The sequence below is a fragment of the Macaca mulatta genome, chromosome 12 (genome assembly GCF_049350105.2).
Source record: "Macaca mulatta isolate MMU2019108-1 chromosome 12, T2T-MMU8v2.0, whole genome shotgun sequence".
NCBI lineage: Eukaryota > Metazoa > Chordata > Mammalia > Primates > Cercopithecidae > Macaca > Macaca mulatta.
In genome coordinates, this window is record NC_133417.1 from 123,253,818 (window position 1) to 123,281,252 (window position 27,435).

The following is a 27,435-nucleotide window of genomic DNA, read 5'->3' on the forward strand; positions in this document are numbered from 1 at the left end:
CATTTAAGTCACAAAAGCCAACAGGATTTCACATTCCATGTACTTTTTTTAGGTTAGGCTTGAGGCCTAGCGGTGGGAAAGAAGCTTGCTTGAAGTAGACTTTTTGCTTACATCAAGACCTCTTTGGGTTTCCTGTGGCTCTGCTTCGTTTCTGTTTTTACTCTAGACATAGGGCAGTCTCTAACTGGGACACCATTGCTTTTGCGACTAGACCAAAAACAGCCTCAGTGAACCCCAAGCTTATAGCTTCAACTCAGAATAATATACGTCACTTGGAATTGTTTCACAATTAACTTATTTTAACTTATTCCATTTAATAAGCATTTAGCAATTGCTTTTGGAGTTATTTGTTTGCCTTTTGAAGATGCTGAAGGAGGCCAGGAATGTCAGTGAGAAAAAAGAGGAGAGTTCTTAGTTCAATCAGGTTCTGACTGGTTGGTTTAGTGCTATTTATCCTGCAAGGTCCATTGAGTTCCTGGAGTTTTCTTGGATAACTCCAGTCAACACTGACGTGCTTCTTTCTGCCTGCTTATTATTCACGGATTCGTTCCATAAATACTTATTGAAGCCAAGTGTGTGTAGTGGACAAGACAGGCATGGTTTGCGCTGTCATGGAGCTGACTTTCTAGTAGGAGGAGACAGACACTAAATAACAACCCATGTAAATCTGACGATTTCAGATGGTGAAAAGGGCTGTGAAGAAAAGTGTCAGGTGAGATGCTAGAGTGTGTGAAGCTGGGCTGAGAGGCTGATTCGTGCTGAGTAGGGAAGGCCTTTCTCAGTAGGTTACACAGGCGCTGGGATCTTTTTTTTTTTTTTTTTAATTTATTTATTATTATTATACTTTAAGTTGTAGGGTACATGTGCATAACGTGCAGGTTTGTTACATGTGTATACTTGTGCCATGTTGCTGTGCTGCACCCATCAACTCATCATTTACATCAGGTATAACTCCCAATGCAATCCCTCCCCCCTCCCCCCTCCCCATGATAGGCCCCGGTGTGTGATGTTCCCCTTCCTGAGTCCAAGTGATCTCATTGTTCAGTTCCCACCTATGAGTGAGAACATGCGGTGTTTGGTTTTCTGTTCTTGTGATAGTTTGCTAAGAATGATGGTTTCCAGCTGCATCCATGTCCCTACAAAGGACACAAACTCATCCTTTTTTATGGCTGCATAGTATTCCATGGTGTATATGTGCCACATTTTCTTTTTTTTTTTTTTTTTTTTTTTTTTTTTAATTTATTTATTATTATTATACTTTAAGTTGTAGGGTACATGTGCATAACGTGCAGGTTTGTTACATATGTATACTTGTGCCATGTTGCTGTGCTGCACCCATCAACTCGTCATTTACATCAGGTATAACTCCCAATGCAATCCCTCCCCCCTCCCCCCTCCCCATGATAGGCCCCGGTGTGTGATGTTCCCCTTCCTGAGTCCAAGTGATCTCATTGTTCAGTTCCCACCTATGAGTGAGAACATGCGGTGTTTGGTTTTCTGTTCTTGTGATAGTTTGCTAAGAATGATGGTTTCCAGCTGCATCCATGTCCCTACAAAGGACACAAACTCATCCTTTTTTATGGCTGCATAGTATTCCATGGTGTATATGTGCCACATTTTCTTAATCCAGTCTGTCACTGATGGACATTTGGGTTGATTCCAAGTCTTTGCTATTGTGAATAGTGCTGCAATAAACATACGTGTGCATGTGTCTTTATAGCAGCATAATTTATAATCCTTTGGGTATATACCCAGTAATGGGATGGCTGGGTCATATGGTACATCTAGTTCTAGATCCTTGAGGAATCGCCATACTGTTTTCCATAATGGTTGAACTAGTTTACAATCCCACCAACAGTGTAAAAGTGTTCCTATTTCTCCACATCCTCTCCAGCACCTGTTGTTTCCTGACTTTTTAATGATCGCCATTCTAACTGGTGTGAGATGGTATCTCATTGTGGTTTTGATTTGCATTTCTCTGATGGCCAGTGATGATGAGCATTTTTTCATGTGTCTGTTGGCTGTATGAATGTCTTCTTTTGAGAAATGTCTGTTCATATCCTTTGCCCACTTTTTGATGGGGTTGTTTGTTTTTTTCTTGTAAATTTGTTTGAGTTCTTTGTAGGTTCTGGATATTAGCCCTTTGTCAGATGAGTAGATTGCAAACATTTTCTCCCATTCTGTAGGTTGCCTGTTCACTCTGATGGTAGTTTCTTTTGCTGTGCAGAAGCTCTTTAGTTTAATTAGATCCCATTTGTCAATTTTGGCTTTTGCTGCCGTTGCTTTTGGTGTTTTAGACATGAAGTCTTTGCCCATGCCTATGTCCTGAATGGTACTACCTAGGTTTTCCTCTAGGATTTTTATGGTATTAGGTCTAACATTTAAGTCTCTAATCCATCTTGAATTAATTTTCGTATAAGGAGTAAGGAAAGGATCCAGTTTCAGCTTTCTACTTATGGCTAGCCAATTTTCCCAGCACCATTTATTAAATAGGGAATCCTTTCCCCATTTCTTGTTTCTCTCAGGTTTGTCAAAGATCAGATGGCTGTAGATGTGTGGTATTATTTCTGAGGACTCTGTTCTGTTCCATTGGTCTATATCTCTGTTTTGGTACCAGTACCATGCTGTTTTGGTTACTGTAGCCTTGTAGTAGAGTTTGAAGTCAGGTAGCGTGATGCCTCCAGCTTTGTTCTTTTGACTTAGGATTGTCTTGGAGATGCGGGCTCTTTTTTGGTTCCATATGAACTTTAAAGCAGTTTTTTCCAATTCTGTGAAGAAACTCATTGGTAGCTTGATGGGGATGGCATTGAATCTATAAATTACCTTGGGCAGTATGGCCATTTTCACGATATTGATTCTTCCTATCCATGAGCATGGTATGTTCTTCCATTTGTTTGTGTCCTCTTTTATTTCACTGAGCAGTGATTTGTAGTTCTCCTTGAAGAGGTCCTTTACATCCCTTGTAAGTTGGATTCCTAGGTATTTTATTCTCTTTGAAGCAATTGTGAATGGAAGTTCATTCCTGATTTGGCTCTCTGTTTGTCTGTTACTGGTGTATAAGAATGCTTGTGATTTTTGCACATTAATTTTGTATCCTGAGACTTTACTGAAGTTGCTTATCAGCTTAAGGAGATTTTGGGCTGAGACAATGGGGTTTTCTAAATATACAATCATGTCATCTGCAAACAGGGACAATTTGACTTCTTCTTTTCCTAGCTGAATACCCTTGATTTCTTTCTCTTGCCTAATTGCCCTAGCCAGAACTTCCAACACTATGTTGAATAGGAGTGGTGAGAGAGGACATCCTTGTCTTGTGCCAGTTTTCAAAGGGAATTTTTCCAGTTTTTGCCCATTCAGTATGATATTGGCTGTGGGTTTGTCATAAATAGCTCTTATTATTTTGAGGTACGTTCCATCAATACCGAATTTATTGAGAGTTTTTAGCATGAAGGGCTGTTGAATTTTGTCAAAAGCCTTTTCTGCATCTATTGAGATAATCATGTGGTTCTTGTCTTTGGTTCTGTTTATATGCTGGATTATGTTTATTGATTTGCGAATGTTGAACCAGCCTTGCATCCCAGGGATGAAGCCCACTTGATCATGGTGGATTAGCTTTTTGATGTGTTGCTGAATCCGGTTTGCCAGTATTTTATTGAGGATTTTTGCATCAATGTTCATCAGGGATATTGGTCGAAAATTCTCTTTTTCTGTTGTGTCTCTGCCAGGCTTTGGTATCAGGATGATGTTGGCCTCATAAAATGAGTTAGGGAGGATTCCCTCTTTTTCTATTGATTGGAATAGTTTCAGAAGGAATGGTACCAACTCCTCCTTGTACCTCTGGTAGAATTCATCTGGTCCTGGACTTTTTTTGGTTGGTAGGCTATTAATTATTGCCTCAATTTCAGAGCCTGCTATTGGTCTATTCAGGGATTCAACTTCTTCCTGGTTTAGTCTTGGAAGAGTGTAAGTGTCCAGGAAATTATCCATTTCCTCTAGATTTTCCAGTTTATTTGCGTAGAGGTGTTTATAGTATTCTCTGATGGTAGTTTGTATTTCTGTGGGGTCGGTGGTGATATCCCCTTTATCATTTTTAATTGCGTCGATTTGATTCTTCTCTCTTTTCTTCTTTATTAGTCTTGCTAGAGGTCTGTCAATTTTGTTGATCTTTTCAAAAAACCAACTCCTGGATTCATTGATTTTTTGGAGGATTTTTTGTGTCTCTATCTCCTTCAGTTCTGCTCTGATCTTAGTTATTTCTTGCCTTCTGCTAGCTTTCGAATGTGTTTGCTCTTGCTTCTCTAGTTCTTTTAATTGCGATGTTAGAGTGTCAATTTTAGATCTTTCCTGCTTTCTCTTGTGGACATTTAGTGCTATAAATTTCCCTCTACACACTGCTTTAAATGTGTCCCAGAGATTCTGGTATGTTGTATCTTTGTTCTCATTGGTTTCAAAGAACATCTTTATTTCTGCCTTCATTTCATTATGTACCCAGTAGTCATTCAGGAGCAGGTTGTTCAGTTTCCATGTAGTTGAGTGGTTTTGATTGAGTTTCTTAGTCCTGAGTTCTAGTTTGATTGCACTGTGGTCTGAGAGACAGTTTGTTATAATTTCTGTTCTTGTACATTTGCTGAGGAGTGCTTTACTTCCAATTACGTGGTCAATTTTGGAGTAAGTACGATGTGGTGCTGAGAAGAATGTATATTCTGTTGATTTGGGGTGGAGAGTTCTATAGATGTCTATTAGGTCTGCTTGCTGCAGAGATGAGTTCAATTCCTGGATATCTTGTTAACTTTCTGTCTCATTGATCTGTCTAATGTTGACAGTGGAGTGTTGAAGTCTCCCATTATTATTGTATGGGAGTCTAAGTCTCTTTGTAAGTCTCTAAGGACTTGCTTTATGAATCTGGGTGCTCCTGTATTGGGTGCATATATATTTAGGATAGTTAGCTCTTCCTGTTGAATTGATCCCTTTACCATTATGTAATGGCCTTCTTTGTCTCTTTTGATCTTTGATAGTTTAAAGTCTGTTTTATCAGAGACTAGTATTGCAACCCCCGCTTTTTTTTGTTCTCCATTTGCTTGGTAAATCTTCCTCCATCCCTTTATTTTGAGCCTATGTATGTCTCTGCGTGTGAGATGGGTCTCCTGAATACAGCAGACTGATGGGTCTTGACTCTTTATCCAGTTTGCCAGTCTGTGTCTTTTAACTGGAGCATTTAGTCCATTTATATTTAAGGTTAAGATTGTTATGTGTGAACTTGATCCTGCCATTATGATATTAACTGGTTATTTTGCTCGTTAGTTGATGCAGTTTCTTCCTAGCCTCGATGGTCTTTACATTTTGGCATGTTTTTGCAATGGCTGGTACCGGTTGTTCCTTTCCATGTTTAGTGCTTCCTTCAGGGTCTCTTGTAAGGCAGGCCTAGTGGTGACAAAATCTCTAAGCATTTGCTTATCTGTAAAGGATTTTATTTCTCCTTCACTTATGAAACTTAGTTTGGCTGGATATGAAATTCTGGGTTTAAAATTCTTTTCTTTAAGAATGTTGAATATTGGCCCCCACTCTCTTCTGGCTTGTAGAGTTTCTGCCGAGAGATCTGCTGTTAGTCTGATGGGCTTCCCTTTGTGGGTAACCCGACCTTTCTCTCTGGCTGCCCTTAACATTTTTTCCTTCATTTCAACTTTGGTGAATCTGGCAATTATGTGTCTTGGAGTTGCTCTTCTCGAGGAATATCTTTGTGGCGTTCTCTGTATTTCCTGGATTTGAATGTTGGCCTGCCCTACTAGGTTGGGGAAGTTCTCCTGGATGATATCCTGAAGACTGTTTTCCAACTTGGTTCCATTTTCCCCCTCACTTTCAGGCACCCCAATCAGACGTAGATTTGGTCTTTTTACATAATCCCATACTTCTTGCAGGCTTTGTTCATTTCTTTTTCTTCTTTTTTCTTTTGGTTTCTCTTCTCGCTTCATTTCATTCATTTGATCCTCAATCGCTGATACTCTTTCTTCCAGTTGATCGAGTCGGTTACTGAAGCTTGTGGATTTGTCACGTATTTCTCGTGTCATGGTTTTCATCTCTTTCATTTCGTTTAGGACCTTCTCTGCATTAATTACTCTAGCCATCAATTCTTCCACTTTTTTTTCAAGATTTTTAGTTTCTTTGCGCTGGGTACGTAATTCCTCCTTTAGCTCTGAGAAATTTGATGAACTGAAGCCTTCTTCTCTCATCTCGTCAAAGTCATTCTCCGTCCAGCTTTGATCCATTGCTGGCGATGAGCTGCACTCCTTTGCCGGGGGAGATGCACTCTTATTTTTTGAATTTCCAGCTTTTCTGCCCTGCTTTTTCCCCATCTTTGTGGTTTTATCTGCCTCTGGTCTTTGATGATGGTGATGTACTGATGGGGTTTTGGTGTAGGTGTCCTTCCTGTTTGATAGTTTTCCTTCTAACAGTCAGGACCCTCAGCTGTAGGTCTGCTGGAGATTGCTTGAGGTCCACTCCAGACCCTGTTTGCCTGGGTATCAGCAGCAGAGGCTGCAGAAGATAGAATATTTCTGAACAGCGAGTGTACCTGTCTGATTCTTGCTTTGGAAGCTTCCTCTCAGGGGTGTACTCCACCCTGTGAGGTGTGGGGTGTCAGACTGCCCCTAGTGGGGGATGTCTCCCAGTTAGGCTACTCAGGGGTCAGGGACCCACTTGAGCAGGGAGTCTGTCCCTTCTCAGATCTCAACCTCCGTGTTGGGAGATCCACTGCTCTCTTCAAAGCTGTCAGACAGAGTCGTTTGCGTCTGCAGAGGTTTCTGCCAAGTTTGTTATTGTTTACTGTGCCCTGTCCCCAGAGGTGGAGTCTACAGAGACAGGCAGGTTTCCTTGAGCTGCTGTGAGCTCCACCCAGTTCGAGCTTCCCAGCAGCTTTGTTTACCTACTTAAGCCTCAGCAATGGCGGGCACCCCTCCCCCAGCCTCGCTGCTGCCTTGCCGGTAGATCACAGACTGCTGTGCTAGCAATGAGGGAGGCTCCGTGGGTGTGGGACCCTCCCGGCCAGGTGTGGGATATGATCTCCTGCTGTGCCTGTTTGCTTAAAGCGCAGTATTGGGGTGGGAGTTACCCGATTTTCCAGGTGTTGTGTGTCTCAGTTCCCCTGGCTAGGAAAAGGGATTCCCTTCCCCTTGCGCTTCCCAGGTGAGGCAATGCCTCGCCCTGCTTCAGCTCTCGCTGGTCGGGCTGCAGCAGCTGACCAGCACCGATCGTCTGGCACTCCCCAGTGAGATGAACCCAGTACCTCAGTTGAACCACAGTGAAACCCCGTCTCTACTAAAAATACAAAAAAAATTAGCCGGGCGCGGTGGCGGGCGCCTGTAGTCCCAGCTACTCAGGAGGCTGAGGCAGGAGAATGGCATGAGCCCAGGAGGCGGAGCTTGCAGTGAGCCGAGATCCCGCCACTGCACTCCAGCCTGGGCAACAGCGTGAGACTCCATCTCAAAAAAAAAAAAAAGAAAATGCAGAAATCACCGGTGTCGCTCGCGCTGGGAGTTGGAGACTGGAGCTGTTCCTATTTGGCCATCTTGCTCCACCCCGCTTTCTGTGTTTTCGTCATGAGATCTTTGCCCATTCCTATATCCAGAATGGTATTTCCTAGATTGTTTTCCAGAGTTTTTATAGTGTTTCTTATGTTTCTGAAGATATTATGGTTTTTGTAAAGATATATTTGATTCCCTTTATTGTCTCTGTCTCTTTACTTTTGGTCTGATAAACTCAGTTACTAAATATCCATCTACTTCAGATTTCTATTTTTTAAAAAATCAGTTATCTTTTCTTCACTTTCTCTTAATCCTTGTACCTTGTAGGATTATGCCTTTAAAAAAATCCCTTTATTGCCTTTTTTAATGGATTTTTGAGAGGAAATAGAGGTAACACATTCATTAAATTCTCCATTTTTAATATAAAATGCCTCTGGATTTTTAAAACATGCTTATTTTGAAAATCACATTCAGATTGCTCTATTATCTCTAATCCTCAGTTGTGAAATCTCCCATGGGTTAAGTTGGCTGATTGTTGATTCTGGTGGTTACTAGTTCTTTGTAATATTTAATCATGAATTTCTCTTTTGAAGAGCATATTTTCATGTAATCTTGCATTTGCCCTTGATTACAAAGAAATCTACATGGAGGAAGTTTCATGGCTGTACTGGCTGGGGCACTACTGGGTCATATGGTTCACAGTATTTTTTGTTGTTGATAGATTTCTTGGCCCTGAGTTTCCACACCATTCCAAATGGCAGGTTTGGGACCTCATCACTTGATACTCAGGCTTGGGATTCTAGAATGTTCCTCAAATGACCTTCTTTTTCCCATGGCCTGGGGCAGGCAGCTCACTTGTGGATCATGTCCAGAGTTGGCAGGTGTTTTTCCCTGGGAAAGTCTCTATGTCTCCTTCATCTTTGAAGGATAAGTTTGCTGAATATAATATTTGAGGTCAAAAGTATTTTTCCTTCAGCACTTTGAATATATCATCTCACTCTCCTGGCCAGTAGAGTTTCCACTAAGAAGTCTGTGGCCAGATGTATTAGCCCCTTCATATTTAATTGACTTCTTTTTTCTTGCTGTTTTTAGGTCTTTTTTTTTTTTTTTTTTTTTTAGATGGAGTTTCATTCTTGTCGCCCAGGCTGGAGTGCAATGGCATGATCTCAGCTCACCACAACCTCCGCCTCCCAGGTTCAAACAATTCTCCTGCCTCAGCCTCCCAAGTAGCTGGGATTACAGGCATGTGCTACCATGCCTGGCTAACTTTTTTATTAGTAGAGACAGGGTTTCTCCATGTTGGTCAGGCTGGTCTCGAACTCCTGACCTCAGGTGATCCACTCACCTCAGCCTCCCAAAGTGTTGAGATTACAGGTGTGAGCCATCGTGCCCGGCTAGGTCCTTTCTTTATCTTTGACCTTCTTTATCTTTGAGTTTGATGAATAGATGCCTTGAGATAATCTTATTTGAATTGAATCTGCTTGTGATAGTGACAGGAGACAGACAAATTCCTAGTCAGACGGGGACGGGTCCCTGTTGAAACCTGACCTTCAAACCAAGAACAGTTTAAAGCCTGAAAACCCAGCTGTCAGTTTTGGATAGAGTCCACGACCGGAGTGAGAACTTCTATCCCCATCTCACCCACTTTCTCTTGATTGGCTACTTCTGCATGATGTCTTTTAACCAATCAAAAGGTGTTTTTTCCAAAGCCACCCATGGACCAATCAGCAAGTATTCCTCCATTCTAAGCCCATAAAAATCCCAGACTCAGCCTCACAGATGGCTACCGCACTTTCAGTGTCCCCTCCTGCGCCAAGAGCTTTTCTTCTGTCACTCAATAAAATTCTTCTCCGCCTTACTCACTCTCCAGTGTCCACATATCCTATTCCTCTTGATCACAGGACAAGAACCTGGAACTCATCAAGCTACAGTAGGCAGGAGTGAAGGAGCTGTGATGCTCCTGGCTGGCTTGATGAGCTACAGATGACAGGAGTGAAAGAGCTGTAACCCTCCCTTCCACTTGCCGAACTGCAGGAGCAAAAGAGCTGTGACACTCCTAGCCAGCTCACCAAGCTGTGGGAGGTGGGAATAAGAGCTATAACTCTCCCTCCTGCTCACAGAACTGCAAGAGTGAAAGAAGCTGCTGGGTGCCACTCCCTTCCACTCGCCAAACTACAAAATCCACATTTCGTATTATATGACCTTCTTATAGCTGGATATTCACATCTTTCTCTATATTACCACATACTTTTTTTTTGGCTTAGCCAGACAGTGTTATATTTGTCTCTGCTAGATGTTTTAAGATCATAAAAGTATGAGTTTGACCTAAGAACAAATGTACAGATGAGAGTACATGCAATGCTCATTGTTTTCTGTATATCAAACACAATTTAACCTTTAGTGATTTTCTTTGACAGGAAAAATACTTGAAATAACGACCTGCTCTAATATCTCAGTTTTCAAGAGTAATCTAGGTAAAATTATTGTAAATAAAAAACAAGGTATATATGAATGGAATAAACAGTTATACACAAACTTTTCATGTAATTTAAAATTTTGAAGTTACGTTAAAGTAAATGACAGATATTTATAAAATATCTAAGTAATTTCTTTTCATTTTTTAAATAAATTTTTGTGGAGATGAAGTCTTATGATATTGCCCAGACTGGTCCCAGACTGCTAGGCCCAAGCAATCCTCCCGCCTCAGCCTCCCAAAGTGCTGGGATCACAGTCCTGAGCCATTTCTAAATAAGATAAAATGCTGAAACATTAATTGTTAAACATAACTTCAAGCTTATTTATTTTTGACTTCTGAAATATTATAAAAACACAAAAGATATTTGGGTCTGTTAAGAAAATGTCCTATACCACATTAGAAATTGTTCTGTAAAAATATGTTTTTAAGTATTATAAAACGTACATTCAGGGGATGTTTATATATAACAGTCCAAAAAAGTACTTATTCCTGAGTTTTTACTAAAAATTAAGGTTTCTAAAATTAAAGTCCTAATCAATATATTTAATTATGTGTACAAAATATACGAAAGCTAATTTTTGCAAGAGAAAAAATATGTGGTTTCAATAATAATGGGAAAAAGAGAACGTTCTTGTCCTAAGATAAAATGACTGACTGTTCCAATATTAAAAAAAAAAAAAAAAAAACAGAAAAGTGTAGGGCAGTGATGAGACCTTAAGAAAATAATGAAAGACCTAAGCAAGTTAGGGAGGGTTTATGAAGGATGGTTTTGTGAAGGGAGTTTTGTGTGTGATTACATTGCCTGGATTCAAAAAAATGTTTCTAAGTTTTCTAAAAATTAAACACTGACATCAGGGGTACGATGGCACAGGGCTGGAGACTGATCTTCTATGTTTGAAACAGAAAGCTTTTCTTAAAATGTTGATCTGCTCCTAGTAAAACAAACAAACAAAAAAAAACATTACAGGGGTTTAATTCTGAATTCTGTTGAATTTTCAATCATCTTCTAAATTACACCTTTTTTCTATTTTAAATGTTCTACATAATTTCAACTTAGAAGTGCTATCTTCCTCATTCAAAATGATAATTTCCTTTCTCAAGGTAGAGTTTTCCTCCTAAAGCTTTTCAGACTTATGTCTCAGGGGTTCAGCTTTTTTCACATCTCACTACATGTGACTCACAGGTCATGCGTCACTGCCTTCTGCTCTTCTTCCTTCAAAAGGTACATCTTTTTGCTTTACTAAAGTGGTGACTGTCCCCTTCAACATTTGTCAGTTCCTGCAGCTTTTTCTTTTTTTATTTCAGACTCTGCTCTTGCGGCCTGACCCAGAAAGTTTGTCTTAAAGGCCTAGAAGGACAACGTGTCCTCCAGTGTAAGTTGACTCTGTACTCAGCTCTTCCTGATGTGTCTAAATTGTTCTATGTAACCAGACAATTTCATATGCTTTTACTTTTTCTAAAAGCCATGCATTCCATTGCCTAAGGTATTGGTTTTCTTGTTTACCTTTTTCTCCTATAATATGGTATACATTCCTAACCTGGGACATAATCTTCTTGTGTCTAATTAGCTTCGTATGAGGTTTGCCTTCCAGGTTATCCAAATAGGCTTCCCATAAAGACAAGCTGTTATACTGCAGGAGGCTTTTCTTTACCTTTTAAGTAATCTGCCTAAGAAATAGAGATTTCAAGTTTTAAGGTAGTTTTTTGCCAGACAGAGTATTGAGCACCTGTAGTTCCAGCTACTCAGGAGGCTGAGGCAGAAGAGTTGCTTGAGTCCAGGAGTTCAAGGCCAGCCTAGGCATCATAGCAAGACCCCTATCTTTCTTTAAAAAAAAAAAAAAAAAAAGATAACTTCTTGTGCTTTGTGCTGTTGTTATTAAGGTTTGGGGAACCTATTAGTTTATTAATATTAATAAACTAATATTAGGTGTTTTGAAAGCCATCCCTAACACAAGTATAAGGTTTTTATTTTCTCTCAGCTATGTAATATTTTATATTTACTTTTAAAGTATTTTTATTATCCTTCTGATTCAATAAATGACTGTTATTTCAAAATGACATTTGATTCCACTTATTATTGTTGTTATAATTATTTCATAAACGTAAGGCTCACCCTGTCACCCAGGCTCAAGTGCAATGGCATGATCATAGCTCAGTGCAGCCTTAAACTACTGAGCTCAAGGAATCCTCCTACCTCAGCCTCCTAGGTAGCTGGGATAACAGGTGCAAGATGCAGTGCCTGGCTCATGATTCTATTTCAATTAAATGTTTTAAGCCTTTTTAACATCTTTGACAAACTTCCCTAAAATAGAATTCTAATTTAAGTCTTTTTAACCTAACATTGACCTTGGGATTTTCTAGTTGGGCCCCTAGAAAGTCTCAAAGGATGTATCTCTCATGAGGTTTATTTAATATGTTTAATTGTATGAAAAGCACTGTCAAATAACAAAATGATATTAAACCTCTTCTTCTTCTTTTTTTTTTTTTTGAGACAGGGTCTCACTTTGTCACCCAGGCTGGAGTTCTGTGCCATGAACATGGCTCACTGAAGCCTCAACCTCCCAGGCTCAAGCAATCCTGCTACCTCAGCCTCCCGAATAGCTCAGACTACAGGTGTGCACCACCACACCCGGCTAATTTTTGTAATTTTTTGTACAGACTGGGTTTTGCCACATTGCCCAGGCTGGTCTCCAACTCCTGAGCTCAAGCAACCCACCTGCCTAGGCCTCCCAAAGTGCTGGAATGACAAGCCTGAGACACTGCACATGGCATAAACATATTTTAAGTTATATTCACAAGGATGTTACTGACAGAAATCTTCATCTTCTAAAGATTATATGAAATTTATAAAAGTCTGATGGTCCTGGTGCTATGCTGTCAGTCATGATTCTCATTTTTGTCTTAAAATGGTGTTTGCAATACAAATGACAGAATTCCTTTTCAAAAGTTGAACTTACATCAGATTTTAAGCATGGCTATTCTAAGTTTTTATCATCTACTGTGTTGATTCTTCTCTAAAGGCATCTGCAATCAGATTCATAAGACTCTTAAAAGTACTCTTAAATGCAGGTTTTTAATTACTTTAAGATCAATGGACTAGGGTAAAGCGTGATGGCTCATGTCTGTAGTTCCAACAGTTTGGGAGGTCAAGGCGGAAAGATCACTTGAGGTCACGTGCTCGAGACCAGCCTGGCCAACACAGCAAAACCCAAGCTCTACTGAAAATACAAAAATTAGCCAGTTATGGTGGCGTGTGCCTGTAATCCCAGCTACTCAGGAGGCTGAAGCACGAGAATTGCTTGAACCTGGGAAGTGGAGGTTGCAGTGAGCCAAGATCACACAACTGCCCTCCAGCCTGGGCAACAGAGTGAGACTCTGTCTCCAAAAAAAAAAAAAAAAAAAAAAAAAAAAGTGAAGCAAGAAGAGAAGTTTAGAGAAAAAAGAGTAAAAAGAAATGAACAAAGCCTCCAAGAAATATGGGATTATGTGAAAAGACCAAGTCGATGTCTGATTGGTGTGCCTGAAACTGACAGGGAAAATGGAACCAAGTTGGAAAACACTCTGCAGGATATCATCCAGGAGAACTTCCCCAACCTAGTAAGGCAGGCCAACATTCAAATTCAGGAAATACAGAGAACCCCACAAAAATACTCCTCAAGAAGAGCAACTCCAAGACACACAATTGTCAGAGTCACCAAAGTTGAAATGAAGGAAAAAATGTTAAGGGCAGCCAGAGAGAAAGGTCGGGTTACCCACAAAGGGAAACCCATCAGACTAACAGCAGATCTCTCGGCAGAAACTCTACAAGCCAGAAGAGAGTGGGGGCCAATATTCAACATTCTTAAAGAAAAGAATTTTCAACCCAGAATTTCATATCCACCCAAATAAGTTTCATAAGTGAAGGAGAAATAAAATCCTTTACAGACAAACCAATGCTGAGAGATTTTGTCACCACCAGGCCTGCCCTACAAGAGATCCTGAAGGAAGCACTAAACATGGAAAGGAACAACCAGTACCAGCCATTGCAAAAACATGCCAAAATGTAAAGTCCATTGATGCTAGGAAGAAACCGCATCAACTAACGAGCGAAATAACCAGCTAATATCATAATGACAGGATCAAGTTCACACATAATCATGTTCACACATAATATTAACCTTAAATGTAAATGGACTAAGTGGTCCAATTAAAAGACACAGACTGGCAAATTGGATAAAGAGTCAAGACCCATCAGTTTGCTGTATTCAGGAGACTCATCTCACATGCAGAGACACACATAGGCTCAAAATAAAGGGTTGGAGGAAGATCTACCAAGCAAACAGAAAACAAAAAAAAAGCAGGGGTTGCAATCCTAGTCTCTGATAAAACAGACTTTAAACTATCAAAGATCAAAAGAGACAAAGAAGGCCATTACATAATGGTAAAGGAATCAATTCATCAGGAAGAGCTAACTATCCTAAATATATATGCACCCAATACAGGAGCACCCAGATTCATAAAGCAAGTCCTTAGAGACTTACAAAGAGACTTAGACTCCCATACAATAATAATGGGATACTTTAACACCCCACTGTCAAAATTAGATCAACGAGACAGAAAGTTAACAAGGATATCCAGGAATTGAACTCAACTCTGCACCAAGCGGACCTAATAGACATCTACAGAACTCTCCACTCCAAATCAACAGAATATACATTCTTCTCAGCACCACATAGCACTTATTCCAAAATTGACCACATAGTTGGAAGTAAAGCACTCCTCAGCAAATGTAAAAGAACAGAAGTTATAACAAACTGTCTCTCAGACCACAGTGCTATCAAACTAGAACTCAGGACTAAGAAACTCAATCAAAACCGCTCAACAACAATAACCTGAATAACCTGCTCCTGAATGACTACTGGGTACATAACAAAATGAAGGCAGAAATAAAGATGTTCTTTGAAACCAATGAGAACAAAGATACAACATACCAGAATCTCTGGGACACATTTAAAGCAGTGTGTAGAGGGAAATTTATAGCACTAAGTGCCCACAACAGAAAGCAGGAAAGATCTAAAATTGACACCCTAACATCACAATTAAAAGAACTAGAGAAGCAAGAGCAAACACATTCAAAAGCTATCAGAAGGCAAGAAATAACTAAGATCAGAGCAGAACTGAAGGAGATAGAGACACAAAAAACCCTCCAAAAAATCAATGAATCCAGGAGCTGTTTTTTGAAAAGATCAACAAAATTGATAGACCACTAGCAAGACTAATAAAGAAGAAAAGAGAGAAGAATCAAATAGATGAAATAAAAAATGATAAAGAGGATATCACCACAGACCCCACAGAAATACAAACTACCATCAGAGAATACTATAAACACCTCTACGCAAATAAACTAGAAAACCTAGAAGAAATGGATAATTTCCTGGACACTTACACTCTCCCAAGACTAAACCAGGAAGAAACTGAATCCCTGAATAGACCAATAGCAGGCTCTGAAATTGAGGCAATAATTAATACTCTACCAACCAAAGAAAGTCCAGGACCAGACGGATTCACAGCCGAATTCTACCAGAGGTACAAGGAGGAGCTGGTACCATTCCTTCTGAAACTATTCCAATCGATAGAAAACGAGGGAATCCTCTGTAACTCATTTTATGAGGCCAATACCATCCTGATACCAAAGCCTGGCAGAGGCACAACAAAAAAAGAATTTTAGACCAATCTCCTTGATGAACATCGATGCAAAAATCATCAGTAAAATACTGGCAAACCAAATCCAGCAGCACATCAAAAAGCTTATCCACCATGATCAGGTGGGCTTCATTCCTGAGATGCAAGGCTGGTTCAACATATGCAAATCAATAAACGTAATCCAGCATATAAACAGAACCAAAGACAAAAACCCCATGATTATCTCAACAGATGCAGAAAAGGCCTTTGACAAAATTCAACAGCCCTTCATGCTAAAAACTCTCCATAAATTTGGTATTGATGGAATGTATCTCAAAATAATAAGAGCTATTTATGACAAACCCACAGCCAATATCATACTGAATGGGCAAAAACTGGAAGCATTCCCTTTGAAAACTGGCACAAGACAGGGATGCCCTCTCTCACCACTCCTATTCAACATAGTGTTGGAAGTTCTAGCTAGGGCAATCAGGCAAGAGAAAGATCAAGGGTATTCAGTTAGGAAAAGAAGAAGTCAAATTGTCCCTGTTTGCAGATGACATGATTGTATATTTAGAAAACCCCATTGTCTCAGCCCAAAATCTCCTTAAGCTGATAAGCAACTTCAGCAAAGTCTCAGGATACAAAATCAATGTGCAAAAATCACAAGCATTCTTATACACCAGTAACAGACAAACAGAGAGCCAAATCATGAATGAACTTCCATTCACAATAGCTTCAAAGAGAATAAAATACCTAGGAATCCAACTTACAAGGGATGTCAAAGACCTCTTCAACGAGAACTACAAACCACTGCTCAGTGAAATAAAAGAGGACACAAACAAATCGAAGAACATTCCATGCTCATGGATAGGAAGAATCACTATCGTGAAAATGGCCATACTGCCCAAGGTAATTTATAGATTCAACGCCATCCCCATTAAGCTACCAATGACTTTCTTCACAGAATTGGAAAAAACTACTTTAAAGTTCGTATGGAACCAAAAGAGAACCCGCATTGCCAAGACAATCCTAAGCCAAAAGAACAAAGCTGGAGGCATCACGCTACCTGACTTCAAACTATGCTATGAGGCTACAGTAACCAAAACAGCATGGTACTAGTACCAAAACAGAGATATAGACCAATGGAACAGAACAGAGACCTCAGAAATAAGACCACACATCTACAGCCATCTGATCTTTGACAAACCTGAGAGAAACAAGAAATGGGGAAAGGATTCCCTATTTAATAATCGGTGCTGGGAAAATTGGTTAGCCATAAGTAGAAAGCTGAAACTGGATCCTTACATGAAAATTAATTCAAGATGGATTGGAGACTTAAATGTTAGACCTAAAACCATAAAAATCCTAGAAGAAAACCTAGGTAATACCATTCAGGTCACAGGCATGGGCAAGGACTTCATGTCTAAAACACCAAAAGCAACGGCAACAAAAGCCAAAATTGACAAATGGGATCTAATTAAACTAAAGAGCTTCTGCACAGCAAAAGAAACTACCATCAGAGTGAACAGGCAGCCTACAGAATGGGAGAAAATTTTTGCAATCTACTCGTCTGACGAAGGTCTAATATCCAGAACCTACAAAGAACTCAAACAAATTTACAACAAAAAACAAACAACACCATCAAAAAGTGGGCAAAGGATATGAACAGACACTTCTCAAAAGAAGACATTCATACAACCAACACACACATGAAAAAATGCTCATCATCACTGGCCATCAGAGAATTGCAAATCAAAACCACAACGAGATGCCACCTCACACCAGTTAGAATGGCAATCATTAAAAAATCAGGAAACAACAGGTGCTGGAGAGGATGTGGAGAAATAGGAACACTTTTACACTGTTGGTGGGACTGTAAACTAGTTCATCTATTGTGGAAAACAGTGGGGCGATTCCTCAAGGATCTAGAACTAGAAATACCATTTGATCCAGCCATCCCATTACTGGGTATATATCCAAAGGATTATAAATCATGCTGCTATAAAGACACATGCACACGTATGTTGATTGCGGCACTATTCTCAATAGCAAAGACTTGGAATCAACCCAAATGTCCATCAGTGACAGACTGGATTAAGAAAATGTGGCACATATACACCGTGGAATACTATGCAGCCATTAAAAAGGATGAGTTTGTGTCCTTTGTAGGGACATGGATGCAGCTGGAAACCATCATTCTCAGCAAATTATCGCAAGAACAGAAAACCAAACACTGCATATTCTCACTCATAGGTGGGAATTGAACAAGGAGACCACTTGGACACAGAAAGGGGAACATCACACACCGGAGCCTATTGTGGGGAGGGGGGAGGGGGAAGGGACAGCAATAGGAGATATACCTAATGAAAATGACGAGTTAATGGGTGCAGCACACCAACATGGCACATGTATACATATGTAACAAACCTGCACGTTGTGCACATGTACCCTAGAACTTAAAGTACAATAATAATAAAAAAAAAGAGATCATGGACTAAATAAATAACATTTCTAAAACTCTAATGAGAAAACTGATAGTTTCATAAAACTGTTAATCAAAATCAAGCAGAATAAAAATTGATAACATGAAATTGAGTAACTGATACAAATTATGATTTTTATATCATTTGAAATATTGTTGATTCTTTACTTAAATGTCTTGTTTTCCAGATTTAAGAAAAGTTTCTCTCTTAAGCTATCTGTAGTTTAACAACAATTTGGTGAGGCAAATTTTCATGAACAAAGGTGAAAACATTTACTTATTCTTCCTACTTGATCCTTCTAAAATTTGGAAATTATTTGTGAGAACTTTTTATTTTATGACAATATAGTTATTCACATAAGTTCAATAAAATTCTGTTTCCTTTATAACAAGATGCAATTAAAAATGTTAATTATATTATCAGGGTTAGACTAAGTTATCATGTTTTAACTTATTTCCGGGTACTGCAGATAAAATCAGAAGCCTGCCTTAATGTGACTTCCTAGTCTCAAAATTAAAAAAATGATAATAATAAGATACAAGGCCAGGCACATTGGCTCTTGCCTGTATTCCCAGCACTTTGGGAGGCTGAGGCAGGCAGATCACCTGAACTCAGGAGTTCTAGACCAGCCTGGGCAACATGATGAAACCCCATCTCTACTAAAAATACAAAAATTAGCCAGGTGTCATGGCAGGCACGTGTAGTCCCAGCTACATGGGAGGCTGACACTGGAGAATTACTTGAGCCCAGGAAGTGGAGGCTGCAGTGAGCCGAGATCGTGCCACTGCACTCCAGCCTGGGCAACAAGTTGAGACACTGTCACAAAAAAAAAAAAAAATACAATCTAAGATTCAATCACTGTTTTTACTACACTTATATAAATAATCAGGCCCAACCTGATAAAACTAAATTTGGTGTTACTCTGATTATCTTCAGTAAAAATTGGGATGTCTAGAATACACTCGTTACTGCTTTTGTATTGTAGTCCAGTACCTTGTTTTTGATTTTTTATTATCTGACTGTAGAAGAGACTGTATCCTAAATTCTTCTGAGTTCCTCCAATCCAATTTTCCCCAGTGGAATTACTAAGCAGGAAATTACTCTTTCCTAAAGCCCTAAACTAAAACTAAACAACTTAACATACATTTCAAGGAACAAGACTCATGCCTGATGTATGGGTCCACACGGAGAGTTCACCAACCATCCCCGCCCCAATGCCATCATCAGATATTTGAACTACAAAACTGGCAACTTCATGCTATAGGCAGCTTTTCCCAAGACCGTCAAAATATAACTCCATAGGTAGTACAACTCCTACCCCTCTCATTGACTACCTTTTCCACTTCACAGGATAATGCTATAATTAAAATTTCACAAATTAGATACTGCTATGGGTAATTTGACAGAATCTGACCTAAAAAAATTCTTCAGTCCACCTAGCAAGTATCTTTGGCAATATTTTAGTAGAAATTTTTGTTCAAATTGTCCCTTTTCTAGAGTTGGCACTCTCTGCTTTAATTCAGCCCAGTCACGGAATGCTACACAATGACTGCAACAGGTCTCAATTTGATTTGTCTAGTTGGTTGCCTTGAGGCTTGGGGTTTTTGTTCAAAACCATTGTACAAATTAGATTTATTATATTGTTGCTGGTTGTTTTGTGTATTCTGCTCTGTAAGCTCTGTTTTATTGCCTGTCTAATCTTTGGAAAGCCAGTTCTCTGAACAGGACAATGTTAGCCCCACACTTCGATTGCTGATGCCTGCCAGAATAATGTTTTTAGCTTTGATTTCAAACTATTGCATTCACAATATTCCCTGGTGTAGCTGCACCTTGAGAGTGTAACTAATCAATTCCCTATTGATGAACATTTGAGTTTCTTCTAATCTCTGATTTTTGTAAATAAGGGTGCAATGAATGTTCTGTACACATTTGTCCAATTAAGCGGGTATTTCTGTAGGATAGGTTTGTAGTAGTATAATTCCTGAATCAGAGATTGTGTGCATTAAAAGAGATGTCATCAAATTGCTTTCTCTAAAGCTTGTACCTATTTATCTACTACCAGCAATGCATGAAAGTATCTTCTTCTAATCTGGTGAATTCTCACTCCAAAATTGCAGGATGCAAAAGCCTGCACTCCACTCTGTGCAGTGGGTCCTCAAAATTACCCGAGTTGTCCCTGTGCTCTTCAATCACTTTCTCCTTAGCTTTTCCTTTATTTTAACATTTTAAAACATTTCCATTGTGAATAGTATACATACTACAAGTTAAGAAAAACTTACATTTATAGCCTAAGGAATAATAATACACTAAAGCCCAAGCATCTATCATGTGGGTAAAGAAAGAGGACACTATCAGGGCCTTCAAAAGCCCCAGTGTGCTTCTGCCTTCCCTGACCCTTTAATAAACATCACCTGAACCTTTGTGGGAACCATTCTTTTTCCTTAGAGTTTCCACATAAGTTTGTGTGGAGGATTAGTACTGAGTCAGCATGATATGATAAAACTGTGATTCCCCCAAATTCTCTGCCTTTCCCATTTCCAGATCAGTGGGGGGCCAGAAGGGACCCTGTATGTGAGATCTGGAACGGGGAAATGGAGCAGCAGTTTCATTCCGCTTCAGCTCAGGAAGGTCAGCGCAAGGTGCCAGACACCTTTATGGGTGTGTGTTTGGGTGGGAAAGAGAGAGAGGGAGGGACACTCACAGCAGGTGCTGCTGGCTGAGCTGGGAGAGCTCTCTGCCTTCCTGCTACCTGATCAGGGGGATTTGGTGAACTTACTCAACCCTCTGCACCTTCTAACTCTAAGTCCGATCCCTGACACTCCTGACTACTGCTTCAACCAAGGACATGAGACGCCCTAAAGCATCCCAGAACACATTTCTTTCCATGATGCGTGGTCTACAGCAGGAAGCTTGGGTTGTGGGCAAGGGAATGGCAAGACTGGACTCCATCTCTATTCCATCCTTCTCTCTACGACACAACAAACAACAAAGAAATTTACTTCTTGTAAAGACTCTCACCCAAGACCTCTGCTCACTCTTGCCCCACTTCTCTGTAGCAGTTTGGAAGCTTTTGGTTGGAAGAAACAAAATAAACACACAAAAGTGGTTTAAGCAATGAAAGACATTTAATGATCTCATTTAGCAAGAAATTCCAGCCTTGTTTCTTTGGCAAACATACCTTTGAGGACCAAGGTATTTTCTTTTTAACTGAGGTAAAATATACATAAAATTTTATCATTTTAGACTTTTAAGTGTACAGTTCAGTGGCATTAAGTACTCAGACATTTTTGTACAACTATCACTACTGTTCATCTTTACAACTTTTTCAACATCCCAAACATAAACTCTGTGCCCACTAAACCGTCACTGCCCACGCTCCCCTCCCCTCAGTCCCTGGTAATCACTGTTCTGCTTTCTGTCTCTGTGAATTTGTTCGCTCTCAGTACCTCATGTAAGTGGAATCATAAACTATTTAGCTGTTTATGTCTGGCTTATTTCACTTAGCATAACATTTTCAAGGTTCGTCCATGTTGTAACATGTATGAGTACTTCATTCCTCTTTCAGGCTGAAGGATACTTCGTTACGTACATATCACATTTTGTTTAGCCATTCATTCATTCATTGATGAACATTTGGGTTGTTTTTGCCTTTTGGGTCTTGTGGATAAGCTAATAAGCTGCTATGAACATTGGTGGACAAATATGGGTTCAAGTCCCTGCTTTCAATCCTTGTGGGTCAATTCCTAGAAGTGGAATTGGGGGATCATGTGATAATTCTATGTCCGATGTTTTGAGGAAAGCTGCCATACTGTCTTCCGCAGTGGCCACACCATTTTACATTCCCACTCACGATGCTCAAGAATTCCACTTTCTCTACATCTTTGTGGACACTTTCTATTTTATTATTTTGTTTCTTCTGATACTAGCCATCCTAATGAGTACGCAGAGCTGTCTCACTGGAGTGTAGATTTTCACTTCTTAGAACACAGAGTGCCACGGGCTCAGGGGCGGGATGGACAGAGCTCCAGCAAGTGACGTAGTAATTATGGCAAGGGGTGAGGCACCAGGGCAGGCTTTTTAAACCACGAAAGAGAAACTAGTAAGAATGTGGCCTCCTCTGCTTCCTGTGACCACAATGGGGGCTGCACGGACACTGAGACCAAGAAGAACCAGTGGACATGAGGCTTGGAATGTGACTGTGAAAAGAAGGGAGGAACCCCACGGGGCTGCACTTAGGCAGGATGTCTCAGAGAGTAGTGGAAGTGTGTCCTGAAGAAGAGCCAACAAAGGAAGGCCTGCTGTCTTTGGGCAGGGAGTCCTTGCTGATCAAGCCATGTGTGGCTAGAATCTTGAGGAGTCCATGGCGAAACTTCTGGCCAATGAAGGCGTAGATGAGGGGGTTGAGGCAGCTGTGAAGGATGCCCAGAATCTCGGTGGCATCCAGGGCCTGGTCGATGTCGTTGCGGCGCTGACAGCTCTCCTTGATCATCTGGGTTCTCATGAGGGTGTCTGCCAGCAGGACCAGGTTGTAGGGCAGCCAGCGGAGCAGGAAGATGAGGACAACAGCAAAGATGACCTGCATGGCCCAGTGCTTCTGCCCCATGTGAGCCTTAAACAGCATGCGCAGGGTGAATCCATAGCAGAACAGCATGACCAGTAGTGGCACAATGAAGCCAAAGGTCTGGGACAGGATCCGTAACAGCATCTGCCAGTTTGCTGTATTGTTGCCCATGTCCTCATAGCAGACTGGGCTAACGTAGGGTGCTCCTTCGGAAAAGTGAGATGGGTAGGGCCACTAACAGGAACAGGGTCCACATATCCAGACATATGAACTTGACCAAGTGATGCCGCTGGGTCAGTGTGTGGGGGGCATGGATAATGGCCAGGTAACAGTCCATGCTGCGGCAGGCCAGTAGTAGAATACCACTGTAGAAGCTGACTTCCTTCAGGAGCTAGACCACCTGGCACAGATTGTGCCAAAAATCCAGCCATTCATCTTGGAGGCAGCTGAGATGGGCAATGTCAGGAAAAAGAACAGGTCGACCAAGGCCAGGTTCAGCAGGTAGACATCAGCGACAGAGTGGCTGACTCAACTGAATAAGATAACCAGCATCAGCAGGGAGTTTCACATCAGATTCAGTAGAAACATCAGGGCATAGATGATGATCAAAACATAATTGATTTCTAGGGATTCTGACCAACATGGAGCAGAATCTAGTAGAAAAGGGGGCAGGTCAAGGCTGTAACTGTAATTACTAAAATCTCCACTGAAGATGTCTTCCCACAGGTAATTTTCCCAGCTAAAATTTTCCATTTTTGAGGTAAACTTATTTTCTGGCCTATAGAAGAGAGAGGAGGATTATTGCACAATAAACTCTACCCAGATTATTGCCCATCCACCCAAGAACCTGGGATAGGATTCTTTGTGTTGGCTTGTATATTACATGGAAGTAATTTTCACCTCTAATTTGTATATGGCAGGTAGTGTAAAGTTTTGAGACAATGTTAGTGATAAATGCCACAGTTTATCAAAAGACTTCCGTACTGGTTCCCTTCCATGCTGGACACATATTCTTAGCATTTCCCGTGACATCACAGTCTCCCAAAACTTTGTAGAACATTCCCTGTGGATAGTAACTACAGAACACTCAATCCTACGTAGATTCCTCAGTGGTGAGCACCTTCAGTTGTCGAGGCTGGGTTTAATGTTCAGAAACATGAGATGCCACTCAGTTCTTAATCAGGGGACTACGCAGCCACTCCAATGGGGTTGTACCCCCAAAAAAGATCAAGGTTTGACTATAAAGGTGAGGGATGAATCTCTTTGTGCATCCATCTGAAAGTTGTTTTGAAAGAAGTGTTCCGGAAAATGGTTTGAACAGTAGCCTGGAGTTTTGGAAGGCTCGAGTAGAACAGTCTTCAGTTAATTAGTAAGGCCCAGTGTTTCTCTTTTGGGTAAAAGGAGGCCTGCTCTGGGAATGTGTGTGTAGTTTGGAAAAGTATACTAAAAATGATAAGCGGCCAGGCACAGTGGCTCACATCTGTAATCCCAGCACTCTGGGAGCCCGAGGCAGGCGGATTGCCTGAGCTCAGGAGTTCGTGAAAAGCCTGGGCAATACAGTGAAACCCAGTTTCTACTAAACTACAAAAAAATTAGCTGGGCATGGCGGCGTTCGCCTGTAGTCCCAGCTACCTGGGAGGCTGAGGCAGGAGAACTGCTTGAACCCAGGAGGCAAGGGTTGCAGTGAGCCGAGATAGCACCGCTGCACTCCAGCCTGGGCGACAGAGCAAGACTCCGTCTCAAAAAAATAAAGTGACACAAAATAAAAATAAATAAAAAATGATAAGCAAGTGCGCTGCCTGATTATTCCTGTGGGTGGAAACGTAACAGGTTATTTGGGGAGCTCTGAGCAGCCATGTGCCGCCATGCAGGATGAGCAGACACAGTCAGTTCGCACCCCAATAAGAGGGAGGGGCGGCAGGAAGCAGAGAAGACAGGGGCTGCACTACCCTTGCTTGGTGGCTCTCCAGCCCTGCTGGGGCCCCTTCCTGTCCTGCACATGTGTGCCTCCATCCAGCCCTGACTCCCCTGTTCTTCTCATTCAGTCCATCTCTGCTGGCTCTGCTTTTGCTACAGGGGCAGCAGAGATCCTGCTCTGGGGAAGCCTGGGTGTAGAGGGTGGGCTGAAGCCATTCAAAAATGTTATCCCAGTTTCTCAAAGAAGTCAACTAAAGCAATCCAGCTCTTTTCTGAACCACAAAATAGATCACCCTCCAGCCATTGCCTTAGAGTAAGAGATGACTATCCTACTACCCACCATGTCCAACTCCATAACCTATCTCCAAATGGAACCCAGTGTCACAGAAAAACCAGGAAGTTAAAGGTCCCAGGACCCACTTCACACTCACCAGGCTGGGCACACTCAGAAAAACATGCCCAAGAACAATGTGGGTGAGGAAGTGGAAAAGTCAGAACTCTCCCATATTGCAGGTGGGAATGTAAGATGGTGCAGCTGCTTTGAAACACAGTTTAGCAGTTGCTCAAAAAAGTTCAACATAGAGTTACCATATGAACCAGCAAACCCCATCCTAGGTATATACCCAAGAGAATTGAAAGCTATGCCCACACAAAAGCTCATGTTCATAGTGGCATGCTCCAGCCCTCAGGGATTAACCAGCAGGCAAGGGGCAGAGTGAGCCAAGAGGAATAGGAAGAACCTCAGAACCTTTGCAGTAAGCAGCCGGGGGCAGACCTGGTAGGCACTGAGTCATGGGTGTGAGGGAGGCGCACAGTGTGAGGGCAGAGCATCAGGCTCCCGGTTCCCCAAAACTAGCAGGGAGGTGGGGCCTCTGCAAGTGCTGTGTCAGACAAAATAAGCTCACCACGTCACACATCAGCCCATAAGGCAAGGTCCTTAGGAAGCTCTTCCTTCACCTGAGCCGAGCTTCCACCTCTGAGGCTCCTCTTCCTTCAACCAAACAAAAGTCTTTTCTGACCCCTATTGATTCCTGCTCCTATCTGGGTAGAAACAGGAGCCCGAGGGTCCCCAAACTCCAAGGCTTCAGCCACAGCCCATCAGAGGCCAGAAGTTGGTCACAAAACAATAGTATCTTCCATGAACCCATAAGCACCCCACCCCAGCCCCGCTCCACCTGGTCACCAGCTTCACTGTACTTATACTTCCTGGACACTGCCACCTCCCTGGGAAATTCTGCACTGGGGCTTTGCGGGAAGTGAAGCATGAAGAAGTATGGGATAAGGGATGGGGAAGCAGAGCCAGAAGGGCTCAAGGCCAGGCGCCTGGAAGCAGAGGGCCCCAGGTTGCCTCCTCCACCACCAAGAACCCTCAGCTTCTGATCACAGTGCTGGCTCCCAGCCCTGGTGGTCAGCCGGACTGGCTGAGACCCTCCCCAGCCTGGACCAGCCCACTCCTCTCCAACTCCCTTCCCTCCATGGGCAGGAGAGTCCAGGACAACCTCAAGTTGGGTCTCCAGCGCTGATCCCGTTCAGGGCTCTCCCACCCACCTCTCCATCTCAATCCACATCCTCCCTCACTCCCTCCCACAACCCTGGGCCAGAGGTGTCAGGCAGGGGGTGCCCCAACTATAGCAAGTGCTGAGGTCCAGGGAGAGCTGGAGTCGGGGAGACAGGAGTGGCCACCAGCTGGCAGGGGCAGGTGCAACTTGAGGACAAGTCTGAGCCACCATGATCTTTACCCACCCCAGGCAGCTTCAGGAGGGAAAGAGAGGGTGCTCTTCTTACACCTTCCACACTGCTGCCATGCTGAAGGGGCAACTGGGGCTTCCAGAAGAGAAGCCTCTGTGCCCAAAGACCCTGGCACCCTAGTTTCCAGCTCCTCCTCCTATTCCCATCCCACAACTGCCTGCCTCCCTGCCCTCCCCCTCCAGCTCCTCCCCACCCAGCACCTATCCTGTCCCCTAACCCCATCCCCTCCCCTGCAGGGAGCCCCGCCTGGGAGCACAGCAGCCTTCTCCGAGTCCCCCTTCATCACCCCAAATCCAGTTTCCTCTTCTAGACAGCAGCCAGCCTAAAACATCTGGGCAGGCAGTCCTAGCGCAAGTCCTGGATTGGGGGTTGGGGGACAGACACTGAGGTCAGCTCCATATGGATTTTCCAGCCTGGTGGAGAATCGTCTCATCTTTATGAGATGAGAGGGGCCATTTTCAATGTCCTCCCACTCCTTCTCACCCACACCCAAGCTATCTCCATGTCGAGTCCTTTCTCCAAAATTAGTCGTGGCCCCGCTCAGTACTCTCCCTGGCCCACTGCAGGCGGGGCATCAGCATCAGAGGAGAGGAGGGATGGGAGGAGAGGGAGGCGCAGAGGGGAGGCAGCTACAGTCTGTTCATTAACCACCTTGACTGGCCATTTCTGCCCAGAGTGGTAAAGAAGGAATAAGGACTTGTGGCTGGGGAGGGCAGAGGGGGCACTCCTGCCAGGCTATGCCCAAGGGCAAGGGAGCAGGGCCCACGCTTTAGAGTGGATATGGAGACAGTGCTTTGAACCCTAACCTTGCCGGGCCTGCCAGCCCCACTCACTCACTCACCTTTCCTGTAGAGGAGCCACTGAATGAGGTGGGTGTCTGGGACAAGGGATTCCCAGGACAGGAGTGGTGGCTGGTGATGCGAGCAGAGGCTGTGGCTGGCAAGAAGCTGGTTTCCCAGAAGAAGGCAGCGAGCGAGCCTGTGTCCAGGCAGGGAGTGGGGTGCAAGGAGCAGAGTTTGTCCCAGGGCCACTGCTGGGAGCAACTGAGCAGAGGGCTTTACTAGTGGG

General features: G+C 42.2%; 1 pseudogene across 1 annotated transcript; it reads right to left on the bottom strand.

Annotated features, from left to right (window-relative positions):
- Positions 1–21,246: 21,246 nt before the first annotated feature.
- On the bottom strand, positions 21,247–27,416 carry LOC106992730 (C-X-C chemokine receptor type 2-like; annotated as a pseudogene). Its single transcript, XR_013402151.1, has 2 exons — positions 27,209–27,416; positions 21,247–23,479 (listed from the first exon to the last, which is right to left on the bottom strand). The product of XR_013402151.1 is annotated as a C-X-C chemokine receptor type 2-like (transcript).
- Between the last annotated feature and the right edge of the window lie 19 nt (positions 27,417–27,435).